Source organism: Pinus tabuliformis, chromosome 2_1 (assembly GCF_031772625.1).
Source record: "Pinus tabuliformis cultivar Carrire ecotype Pingquan chromosome 2_1, CPIR1, whole genome shotgun sequence".
NCBI classification, from domain to species: domain Eukaryota; kingdom Viridiplantae; phylum Streptophyta; class Pinopsida; order Pinales; family Pinaceae; genus Pinus; species Pinus tabuliformis.
In genome coordinates this window covers 675,137,093-675,149,931 of record NC_142299.1, presented here as the reverse complement: position 1 = coordinate 675,149,931, position 12,839 = coordinate 675,137,093, and positions in this window count along the sequence as shown.

Sequence of the window (12,839 nt, the reverse complement as noted above, 5' to 3'; positions counted from 1 at the left end):
CAAATAGTTTGTGGAACTAATTGTGAGTTCAGTCAGTTAATGCATGCATGCATGCAACTAGCGTTCTCCATATAACTAAATATTCTCTCATAAATAACTCATGCACATCAGTTCAGAGAAAGACCCAGTTGAGATTAAAGACACAGACATTTTACTATCAGTTGGAGGAATTTTCCTATAAAGGAAACTCATCCATGCAAAAGGAACAAGGTTACTTGAGGATTGTACAGTTTTACAGTGTGTAAGAGCAGTGTTCCACTTGGTTGAAGGTAAATCATCCTAGAGGGACAACATAAGGAAATAGGAGGCTTGGAGGGAAGAGGAGAAGGTTTGTGAGAAGCCTTGTTTGTCTATGCGCAGCAGTGAGAGATTGTATTGAGATCTGGATAGCTGTGAGAGCTAAAGCTTTGTGTAATCTTGATGTATTTCCACCTTGTATGATAATACAGATAGTGAGGTTTTTAGCTGAGGCTTTCCCCAGAGTATTCTTCTGTGTTTCATGTGTATTGATTCTTCTTCTCTGTTATATGTGTTCTGTTTGATCTTGCTCAAAATCAATTAATCTTCCGCAAGTTTGATAGTAGAAGTAGATTAAGTATTTTTCTTTAGTACATTGCATAATCAGATTAATCTACAGTGAGAATTTATACATGGTATCAGAGCTAGCTAATCTATAGAGAAATTTCTACAGGCATCTAGGGGTGAGATGACATAGATTGACAGGTAGCATGTAGTGGATAGTCATGATGATGTAGGGGCATGAGTTCTTGTGTAGGCGATGCATGGTTGGATTAGCTACCTAACCAATGAACGACATGAGGGGTACTAGCACATGATTCCTTACAGAGAAGTGACACATATATGGCATGAAATGGGTCGAAGAGTGGGCATCTGGATTACCCATATACACAGTTGTGTGGATGATTTCCTTGGTGATGGATGGTTGCTATGATGGAGAGTTGTTGAGGAGGAGAATGACTTGAGGTGAGGGAGGATGTAAAGACACCAAGTTGTAGAGTGTTTGGTGAAGAGCGCACGACAGGCGAGCAAGCGATGAGCTGGGGCGACCGATGAGTTGGGCACTCCTGCATGGTGTATCGAGTTGGGCCGAATAGGAGGAAACACAAAAGTCATCTGAAAATTGACTATGTGTTGAGAAGTGCAATCGAAAAATTATATGGTGGGGTGGTCCTCGGTGTGGGCACCCTCACCATGGCCGATGTTGGAGGATTTAGAAAAATTCCAAAATATGGGTTGGCTTGGCCATAGGCCGATGCCCCCATATTGGCCGAGCTACCATATATATAGCGTGGGAGGAAATGGAGATAAGGAATATTTAAAAATAATCCAGTAATAGTTCAAGGTGTCTTAGCTAGCAAGAAGTGCGAGCTCCCTTGGTGCTCTGAAATTTAGGTGAAGGTGTAGGCAGAGCTAGGGGCCGAAGCACCCTAGCTTCAGAACTGAAAGGCAGTTCGGAGGGCCATAGGTTGAACAAAACCGTAGGCGGGTCAATCGTTCAGGAGCAGACCGACGGGTCGTTCGTTGGTTCAGGTGGGTGAGTTGGTGCAGGTTGGGTGAGTATGAACAGGGGTCAGGTTAGTGTCTGTGAGTTGAGTGGACGCACAGGAAGGCATAGGCTGAACGATGGATGGTTGGCGTGTGGGTTTGCTGGGTGAGTTGGGTGAGCTCGCATGAATGCACCGTGGGTTGAACGAGTGCGGGTGATTCATGCAGGGTGAGTTGACGTTTGGGAAGTCAGTTGGAACGTGTGACGAGCAAGTTGACATTCGGGTGAACGGGCACGTTGGAGGTGACTTGGCTAGTGGACAAGTCGGGATGAACGAAGCACCTGGGTAGGAGTGAATGGTGTGGTGAGTCAAGGTAGCCAGGCAAGCGATACGGTTGGTGGGTGCGATGAGCTTAATGGTGGTTTGTTCGAGCGAGTCGGCATGCCGAAATAGTGGGTGTGTGGAGAGGTTGAACGATGAGCTGGGCGCTGGTGAAATGGTGAAACACATGAGTTGTGGGCATCGTGCGATGCGAATGGCGGGTGCGCCCAAGATGAGTCGGGTGACTTGTGGGATGAACGATGAGACGGTGTGATAGCACTTTGTGCGACGGGTAAAGTAGAAGCACGGGCGGTCGGAGTGACGGATAGACGAGTTGCGAGTGTGCGCCGGTGGGTGACGCTACTTGGCAGGGCTGCATGTGTAGCTGAACGACAAAGTGCCAATCCTGAATGACATATTGGTTTAGGTTGCACGGTGGTGCAGGCCAAGTCTAAATTGCAGGTTTATGAGAGGAAATCTGGGAGTTTCTCTCCATTGTATATTTACATGTAAAAACTAAAGATTATCATTATTATCGGGCATACTCTTATTATAGGGAGTTTCCCCTCCCGAGTTATATCCACTGTGCACTTGTGTTTAATGATGATAATGTATGAATGAAAGATGTTATGAATGTTTTCGCTGTGTTAACGAAAGATTGTACTTGTACTTGGTAAAGGCATAGTCCACATCCGCAAGTATTGTTAAAAAGAAAGTGGATGGTGGTGCTTCACCCCCCATCGTGTGGTTGGAAGAGTACCACCTAGGTAGGGGTTGGAAGAGTACCTTCGCGACTGAGTGGAGTTGCTTTCAATATACTGCAATGCCATTTGGTTTGAAGAATATGCCTTCTATCTTTTCGTGCGAGGTACATTATCATTGCGACAGAGTACTTGACTCGTTGGGAAGAAGCACAACCAGTGAAGGATTGCATGGGTGCGACTGCTGTGAATTTTCAATTTGAGCATGTACTGACGCAATTCGGCTGTCCAAAGATCTTGATGAGTGATCGTGGTACGCACTTCCTGAATGAGATGATCAACACACTGACAGAGGAATTTCAGGTGTATCACCAGAAGAGCACACCTTATCACCCATAAGCTAATGGGATAGTGGACGCGTTCAACAAAGTACTGGAGACCGCGCTGACCAAGGTTTGAAATGCTCGGTGAAATGATTGGGACCTACGCATATCTACAGTATTGTGGGCTTATCGGACAACATGCAAGAAGTTAATGGGACAAACACCCTTTAGGATGGTATATGGGGTTGAAGCTGTGATGCCTATGGAATGCATTGTGCCTAGTCTGTGCATAGAACGCTCACATGTATGATGGATCATGGAGCCCTGGAAGAGAGGCTCGCATAGTTGGGTGAGCTAGAAGAAGAGAGATTTTTGGCTAGATTTCACCAGCAGGTCCAAAAGCAACGTGAAAAGGCATGGCATGATCAACATATTAAGCTACACACCATTAAGGTGAATGACTTGGTGCTGTTGTATGACAGTAAGTTTGATAAATTTCCAAGGAAACTCAGAATGCATTGGCTAGGGCTGTATGTTATTAAGGAAATTATCGATGGTGGCACGGTCCAGTTGGCTAAGTTGAATGTAGATACATTCCCAGGAAAAGTGAATGGAAGCCATTTGAAGCCATACATAGGTGGCCCAACCATCTGACTATCTGACAAAAGCACAGTATTAGCGCTCCAGGTAGCTCAAAGGAGGTGCGAGACTATAAAATACATTGCCTGGGTTTGAGAGCTGCACGATTTCAGGGCTGCGCGAGGTAGCGAAGTGTCACAGGGTTCGCAACAACGAGAAGATAGTTGCGCTAGCACGTAGGTCCACCAAAAAGTGACCGTTAAAGTCACTATTCACGATTTGATGGTCGGTTTGAGGCCAAATGGAGTAGGTGGCAGGCATTTAAGGCGAGATTTATGGGTTAGATTCTTGAAAGTCGGCCGCCAATCTAGCATTAATGGACTGAATGTCGGGGCAACGGTTGAATTTGAATTCAAAAGGCCCTATAAATTACAAGTGGTTGTCCAGTGAACAACACTTGGCATTTTGAGAACTAAACTGTTACGCGCTCAAGTATACATGAACCAAGACCTATTTGAGACCCTGAAAGCAAATTCATTATTTGAGAAACTACTAGAGACATTGCAAGAATTGTGGAATAGCACTATGTCAGCACCCGCAAAAGCCATGGATAGAGGAGTAGTGACAGCCGAGGAAGCCGCACGGGAAATTGCAGTAGTGGAACCAGAGAGCGCCAGTATGATATTTGAGGTCTTTAAATCACCTAGAACACTGAGACCTAAGAAGGATAAGCAGGCTATGATACCAATGTGCGTCTCACCAAGAAAACACAGAGGACCAAGCTCACCTTGCAAGAAAAGGGGAAGGCCATTAATCTGGAGAACAGCGAAGAGGAGTCTAAAGAAATCCTGGTGGATGAGGAGGGCGAGGAAATGTAAGTTGAAACCAAGGGTGTGGACCCTATTACCAGGCTACCAGAATATGTTCCTTCGTGCAAGGGGAAAACCAAGGCGCTGAAGGACATAGATAAGAGCAAGAGCTCCCTGCAAACCATATTTCTCCCAGATGATATTGTTTTTGAGGGGCCGCACTTAGGACGAGTTCCTATGCTAAAGTTTGAGGATTGGGACATCGCAGATCATGAGAAATTCTTACACTTAGCGACTAAGCAGCTAATGCACTAGCGGATTGACACGACGGCTGGAATGATTGAATTGGAGTTGTGCAAATGGCTCAATGGAGTAGAAAAAGATGGGTTGCTAAACCTGCTCTGGGTGCCGCATTACCATCGCACCCCAGCGACCGTCTTCATCATCAGGAAACTATTCTACTTGGTGCATGATAGGTGTTTGTGGCTGGAGGAGCCCATTCCCATCACATAACATTTGATTCATTGAATTAGACAGCTGCCTTACTCAGGGGACGATCCAACCAATATTTCCAAAGGAAAAGGTAGTGAGTTGGCGCTCGTGGAAGCGATGAATAAAAAGTTCAAGTTGGAGAAGAAGAAGTGAGGATACACCATCTCCAACATTAAAAACCCTGCAGTTAAGGTCGTGACACAAATACTAGCAGGGAAGGTGATGCAGAAGTGCCATGCGGATGAGGTACCCGCACCTGTGGTTGCACTAGTGGCCCAATGTGCAGAAGGAGTCCAATTCAACTGGGCGAACTATCTATGCGACAAGTTCCTTGCGAGCTGTTGTGAGGCACAGGAGTAGGGAAAAATGTTTCACTACACGTGGATCCTGTTGTCGATAGTGGTGGTGGCATGGGAGCTGCCCAAAGATAGCCAATTCCCTTCGGTCGCGTCGGACCTTCCAGAGGCAGGGAAGTACTCTTCATTGTGGGCGACCAAGTACACACAACAAATAAAAGAAAGCAAGATTTTTTGGGTATTAATGGAGATGGATATCCATATGGGGATCAATCGCAAGTAGCAGTTGTCACCCATAGTATACACCAGTCTATAGAGCTTTGCAGAGTTCAAAGCGGATTTCCACCATGTTTTTATCAGGGTGCAGAAGGACCCTACGAAGACATGGCATAACGTACTGTACCTGGCGACTAATGATGTACTTTTCGTAGTCCTTGAGTCTTGGCGGCCGGAGTGGCATTCTCCAGCTGGCTCCATGGTGGAAACGGATAAGTCTACTATGCAGCGCAAGAAGGAAGATACAAAGCTTCGAATGGTGCAGCTGGTAGAGAAATGCATAAAATATGAAGCATAGGTTAAGGCCCAGGCAGCGTGCGACACCGCGAAACTGGCAGAACAACAGAAAACAAGAGGAGAAGAGCCCAAAGGATAGAAGTAACCTTTGCCTGGCACCGAGGCAAAAACATAGATGGAACAAGGTGGCGTGGACCTACAGATGACGTCCACCAAACTCAAGCGTCAGTGACCGCGAGAGCATACAGGGCCACGAAAGAAAAAAAGGCATCAAAGACGTCCTTCGACCCAATCACCCTCACTGAGGGGGATTTGCATGATATCGAAGAAATAGTGAGGGATGTCACTGCAGATGCCCTCCAACAGTTTGAAGAACAACAATAGTTGGTATTGAGGGCTCTCTGGATAGAGCTGTAGGAGTTGCAAGCACGCACTCCATAGGCTGGCACAATGTCCACCAACCTCATGATCGACACTTCAGCTGCTGAGGAGATGTTGTGCACAAGGGTAAAAAACGCAGTATTGATACCTGATGGGGTGCTCACTACAGAAAATGAGGCCGACAGGCCGATGGTTAGCAGTTTGAAAGGGGTAGGATTGAACATGGCTGCACTCCCTCGGTAGACGCTTTACCTCTTACAGGATGGAGTCACCACGGAACTTAGCGCCTGGGAGAGTCATGCTCTGTAGGTGATGAGTGAGTAACGCATCAACATCGAGCAGTTGGGCTTGCAGTGGAGCAGAATAAGTAGATTATGTAGGTGGTAGAGGAAGCCTGCCGGATGGTCCCAAAGTTGGACATTCAGGAAGAAGAACCAGTGGAGGCACGTTTCCGCAAATTGGCCATAGGGGTGCATGACACTCGAGCAGAGATGGCCAGGGTTTAGCCGAAGCTAAACTTGCAGATCGCAGAACTATAGTTGAAGGCTCAGCCTTTAACTCTGTCGGAGATCAGTGAATAGTGTACCACCACTATTACAACAACAATAGTGGCATTTGACAGTGTAGTGGCAGATTACATGTAGCTTTTCGAACAGTCATTCGAGGTCCTAACCACCCTGCAGGAGAACCCGAATGTAGAGCACCTAGAGACAGAGGATCGCGAGCTACAATAGAGGTATGACAAGGTAAAAGGGACCGTACAGACGATTTCCATTACATAGAGGCTTGCACGGATGTAGGAGGCAAAGGTGTTCAAGGAACAGGTGGATGCCACTCGGCACAAAGAAGTAGTCTTAAAAGAGCGCCTACAACCATGGATAGATGAGGCTTACATGATCACAACCTCCATTGAAGGAAAGCTCATGAAACTGTAGGTAGCTCAGCAGAATATTCAGAGTAGCAGTTCATCAGTAGTCACCAAACAACGAGTGGAATAAGTCCAGCAGATGGTTGCTCAGTGCACTGTCGAAGTTGCGGTGATCCAAACAACGTTGGGAGGTCTTTGCGCTAAGATCTCCACACCTATAGAGTGACTCGAGGGCGAGTCACGATGTTTGTGTTGGGGGCCTATTGGGTATGGGATCCCCCTAGGGAATTTTTGGGGCTTAAAGCGCATATTTTGGTCCAATTTTGTAATCCAAGTGTAAAGACTCCGCATTTTGTGGTTGAAAAGTGTGTAGTTGTTAAAGATTCATAGGGTTGTCTGCCCTTATTTTGAAAATGTAATGTCGGCTGTAGAAGATCTACCCATGGTCCGCGGACCATGGATTGTATAAATAGAGTTAAGCTCTAAGTAGTTAAAGGAAAAATTAGGAGATAGAATTAATGACTGAACATGTATGAGAGATAGCTCAGAAGTAGAAGTCTAGGTTTTGGGTCGTAGTGTAAGTAGAGGCTCTACAGCTGAGTGCGTAGAGGCCTAGAAGTCCGCGACTGAGTGCACGGACCCCTGCAGCTAAGTGTGTAGGGTGGGTCGAGTCTATAATTGTTCGGAATTATCAATAAAGAGAAGTATTCTACAAGTTATGTGTCTTTATTTCCTATTTATGCATCTATTATATTGGGTATAAATTTCACTTATAATGCTTATGTGATGCATGAATGTATGTAAATGTAGTGGTTAAGTGAATGCAAGTAAGAACATCCATTTACACGAAGCTAACTAAGATATGTTAATAAGATAAGTAAGACACGTAGCGTAGTTGGGAAAATATCACAGTTCGCTGCCCTTGTAGCACGGAAGCATATCAGCCCCAGGGTAGGGTTGTGCAAAAGCCGATTGTACCATTTCGTGAAGGTGCTGAAGGATGAGCAGAGGGTTAAGAAACCTGCACGCAGGCAGGTATAGCTAGGATAAACTGACATCACATCCATCTCAAGTGTGCACAAACTTGGTTCTAGCACCCCCCCATACTGCTTCGGGTGAGACTTTAGTCCGTGATCTGTGGGCTGATGTTGAAAGGGCCAGTAGTGTAGGGATTTGTTTGTTTAACTAATGTTGAACCTGGGTTAGGCCCCCACAAGCCAATAATAAATAACACAACATTAGATGTAATATAAAATCTCAAAGAATATAGTTGAAAAATTATGAAAACATTATCACATAATTGGAACACAATAATCTGTCTTTGTGCTCGATAAGTCTTGAACAGTAAGCAATGCAATTATAGTAACAAGGACTATATGCACATTCAAATTCCAATCATCATAGCTATAATTCACATATATACAAGATTATATTCAAAACATTATGTTAGGATTCTTCACAAAATTGGCAAACAAATTAATTATAATTGAACCAGAATTGAAAATCCTGATACTTAATCACAAAATTAAATGCATTTGTCCCAATGGGGATGTGGATTTGGCTCCCATGAACTGCAAAATGAGAAATACATCTACAAGGAAAATTAATAAATTGTATACTGGAATTAGCTTAGGTCATGATAACACAACCAACAAAGATCAATAATTAAATACTAGAAAACAAGAAAACAAATGCTGGAGGATTTAAGAATATTCACAGTATGTGAAAGAATATATCATGATTGTTTGTCTGGTAGTTGTCTATCTGATTCATGATTTCTTGACGAATTTTTTCCACCATAATTTTAATAAAATCTTTGATCATAGGGTCTGTAATCTCCATTTTTACATTTGCATTGAATATCTCCTTCTCAGTTTTCCTATCCTCCTCTTGCAATTGTGTAGCCAAGACAAACTTCTATTCACTAATACTAATAAAAGTAATTAGCCATTTCCTAATTTATTTTGCAATAAAATCAGTTATGACATCAAACTATGTTTTCCTTCACTATTTTAGCTAGTATAATTCATCTATTAACATGTCTCTCGAAATTAATTTAGAATTGTGTATGTTGTGTGGACTGTTTAGGTCTTGAACAATATTTACCGCCTTGAGAAAGGCATCACCTCTTCTAATGTCTATGCTTTCACATTTAGAAATGATGTTATTTAGTGTCATGATTTTCTCAGATCATCTAGCTTCCACTTGCTTCATTTTATTAACATCTAGAAGTCCTTTGTTTTCTTTCTCTAGATTAGAGAGTAATTCAATCCTCTAACTAAAACAAGTAACTCATTGTCAATGAATTGCATATCTAACTTAATATTACTTAATTACAAATGACTTAATTTCTTGTGCTCAATGTAGTAAATCAAAAGCTGCTTTCCATGCATTATCAATAGTTTCCAATCATTGGCATATGTTACTAATGATATATGATTTCACTATATTCAGAAGATTGACAAATTCATTAGGTCTATGAGGTGTAGCATGGATAGAAATTGACAATGGTGGTGCCTGTATTTCTAATGGATTCATTAACAGAGGACCCACATTTAGAGTGTATTCTAGCTCTTATATTCTTTTTTCAGTCTCAGGTTCTTTTCTTCTTGTTCACCAATACACTGTGCAAGTGCCTCACCAATATATTGATGAAATATCATGAGCCTTGTAGCCCCAATGCCAGCCATATCAATATATATTTTTTCTTGATCAATAACCTTTTTATTATGAACTTTTACTTTTTCAATTCTCAATTTTTTATTTCCCTTGTCATAATTTGCATTTTGCAATGTGATAGGGTGGTCATCGAAAATAGTCACTTCTTCTACAATTTGCTCCATTATTTTCTAATTTTATGCTAAACAAATACTAACCTAATTAGGACGTACAACGTTGTCAACTTCCACATATATAACTTGTTCAATGCCTTCTCTTTTGGGCGTACTTTTGGATTTGGCTGGTTGAACCATATGCACTATGTCTGGAGTGAATCTCCAAGGAGGCTTTTCGTCATCTCTACCACCTGATAGCTCACCATGAACCAGTTTTCTAGTCATAGTAGCCTTTCTATTCCTTTTACTGGAGTATGAATTCACACTACTACGAGGTGTGGAAGCTAGAGGTTGCTATGTAAGATTTACACTTCTTTTATTCTGTGTTAACTCTGGCTTCTTTAACAATTTTTCAACATCCATTACTGGTTCTTGATTTTTGGTTGGAGCACTTCGAGTCTTGATGAGCTTCAACTTATCTTAAGTTAAAAGTATCCAAATACTTTGCAAGCTCTGAAATGAAAGTTGCATTCTTCACAATGACTTGTAGAATAGTAAATGGAAAAGAAATAAATTATTTCTTCTTTTTGAGTTCAAATATAACTAGGCAATTACAGTATTGCTTATAGACTTTAGCAACAAAATACCTATCTATAACAAATTTTGATTAAACCAGCGACTTACCTTTAAACACATAAAATTCAAATAATCATATTATTTTCTCTTTCTTCATGCATTCCTTTTCCCTATAGGAAAACTTGGGATTGTGCAGATATTTGATGTGCCGCTTGTCTAGTTATCATGTAAATGATCTTCTTTACAAAGACATCTTGGATTAGACAAATAATTAAAGAAACTTTCTGATTCCACATTGTGTGATACGATAATTGTATTGGATATTAATTGGGATGCAATTTAGGTTTATAGGGTAAGGTATCAAACACATTTCTCGAGACGAGATCTATTATCAGGTACACCATCATAAAGAATCTATTGTTGCTGGAAAAATTGACTAATAAAAAGATAATTCATTGGAAATTAGATCATCTTTATTGAATATATAATTTTTTTTGTATGAGTGATAAAGCAGATGGAGAATGGATTTTGGGACATTCGTTGTATTTTTGTAGCCCATTAGGTGGGAAAAGAGCCAACATAAATCCATAAATGGTTGTGTAAACAAAGAAATATGTAGGAGAGAAAGATCGGAAGGAACTTGAGAAGTCGTGGAAATGAATTCTAGAATAATGTTAACCCCACTTACTTTTGAATTCAGGAAACTATATACTTTAGACAATTTTAAGCAGTCCTTCACTACTAGCGTAATTGTTCTTGTGCTTGAATTAAAATTGTTTTCACATAAATAAACAATTTGTTTGAAATCAAAGACTTTTGGAACACATGTATGCACCAATTTGCTACTCCATTTTTTTTTATTCTTCTCTTCTGTTAGCAGGTTCACATACTGCTTATACGTAGTCGACCACTGGAAGTTCCCATGGATAAGGGAAAGTGAGTTAATCATATAGGTGCAAATAAATTCTGTCGTTCCTCTACTAGCCATTTCCTCTTTGTAATTAAAGATACTCTCTCAATCAATAATGTTCTCAATGATGTTTAACTATAGATTTCTCGATATGATGTATAATTACCAATGGTTACTATTTGACATGTGAAATCTATTACATAGGACACTCTCAATAAATAGCAATTGAAAATAACAAAGCTAATGTTTACAAGAAGTAATGGAAATAAATTTCAAAATTACAAAACCATATCATCCATTTACTTTGCACTTTGTTATTTCTTATTTAATCGATATACGTGTACCAAGTGACTTAAATTTATGAACTAAGATAAATATGAATTCTTTATGATCATAAAAGTTAGCATAAAGGTTGTCAATAATAACTGCAAGTTGAAAGGAATGAAAGGACAACCCTAAAGAAATATATCATGGAGACATAGTCAGCTAGCTGTACTACGGAATGACTTGATGGTTGAGTCGGTATCCAACACTATGTTGATTTCAACACATTCTATTTGATAAAAATGGCCTTTTGTACTTAGTGCCACCTCCCATTCTTGCAATATTCTTTGACAGATACTTGGCACAGAGCGCATATTGGACTAATTACGTGTCAATTCACCAAAAATATGCTGCAAATGTTTTACATTTTCCAATAGTGGAGTCTTTGTTAATAGAAAGACTAAGACTTATTTAAATTTTTAATACCAGTGTGTTGTAGTGGCTACAACCACCCTCCAAATTTTTTCCTTAGCTTTGTATTGGACCCTTCCTACCAACCTTTCACAGTAGCATCTCTTGCTTCGTCAAGTACACAAGCTTCAATGATTTTCTTGCAGAATGATAGCCTGTCCATCAAATCTTGTTGCATTCCCCTCATAGGCTGTTCCTCCATACTTGGTCCAACTACAAGCTGAGCAGCTCCCTCAATAATCTGCACAATTCTGGAGGGAAACTAGCCTTCCCTCCAAAAATTGCACAATTTTGTCTGGCAGATTGTTGGGCTCCAGAATTGCACAATTCTGTCAGTTAGGCTTCATCCAGAAAATTGCACAATTCCTCCGAGTAGGGCTGCTCAACCCAGGAATTGCGTAATCCTGGGCAGCAGTCAACTGCTCTACCCAGAAATTGCGCAAATCTCCTGGGCAGACAGGCCAGCTCCCTTCCAGAAATGCACATTTTCTCCTAGCAGTTGAGCAACCTCTTGCATGTGCAGTTGATTTGATTGGTTCCCTCCTAGACCGAGCAAAACTGATTTGCATGCTTAGGATGCTTCTCCCAAGGCAACATGCAAAGGCATCCCTTGATTTAGGGATCTACTTTTAACAATTGGAGGTTGCATGCAAGAATAATCTCGGAAACCTCCCACCAAGTGTCAATATTCCTAGATTTGTGGCATGCGCGTCACATCTTTGATTTTATGAAAACTCATGAACCGGATGCTACAGAGCTCATTCCTAACATCAACCTTACAGCTTTGACATCCCACATCACATCTAGGAGCCGTCGGCACATTTAGCTCAACTATTTTGGGGTAAGCCTGCTTCCCATGTCTTGTGTTGCGTTTCTCTTCGTATGAATGTTGTCTGCTTGATTTCAGTGAGCACTCACTGTTGTTTTGATACATACTAGCTTGTACTAGCACCGTTTCAGTTTTTGTTAACATCTCACTGCTATTGCATGCATGAAACTATTTTTCACGAACGGTCGCCGATTCGGCGACTCGCCTCAGCCACATGCATATTG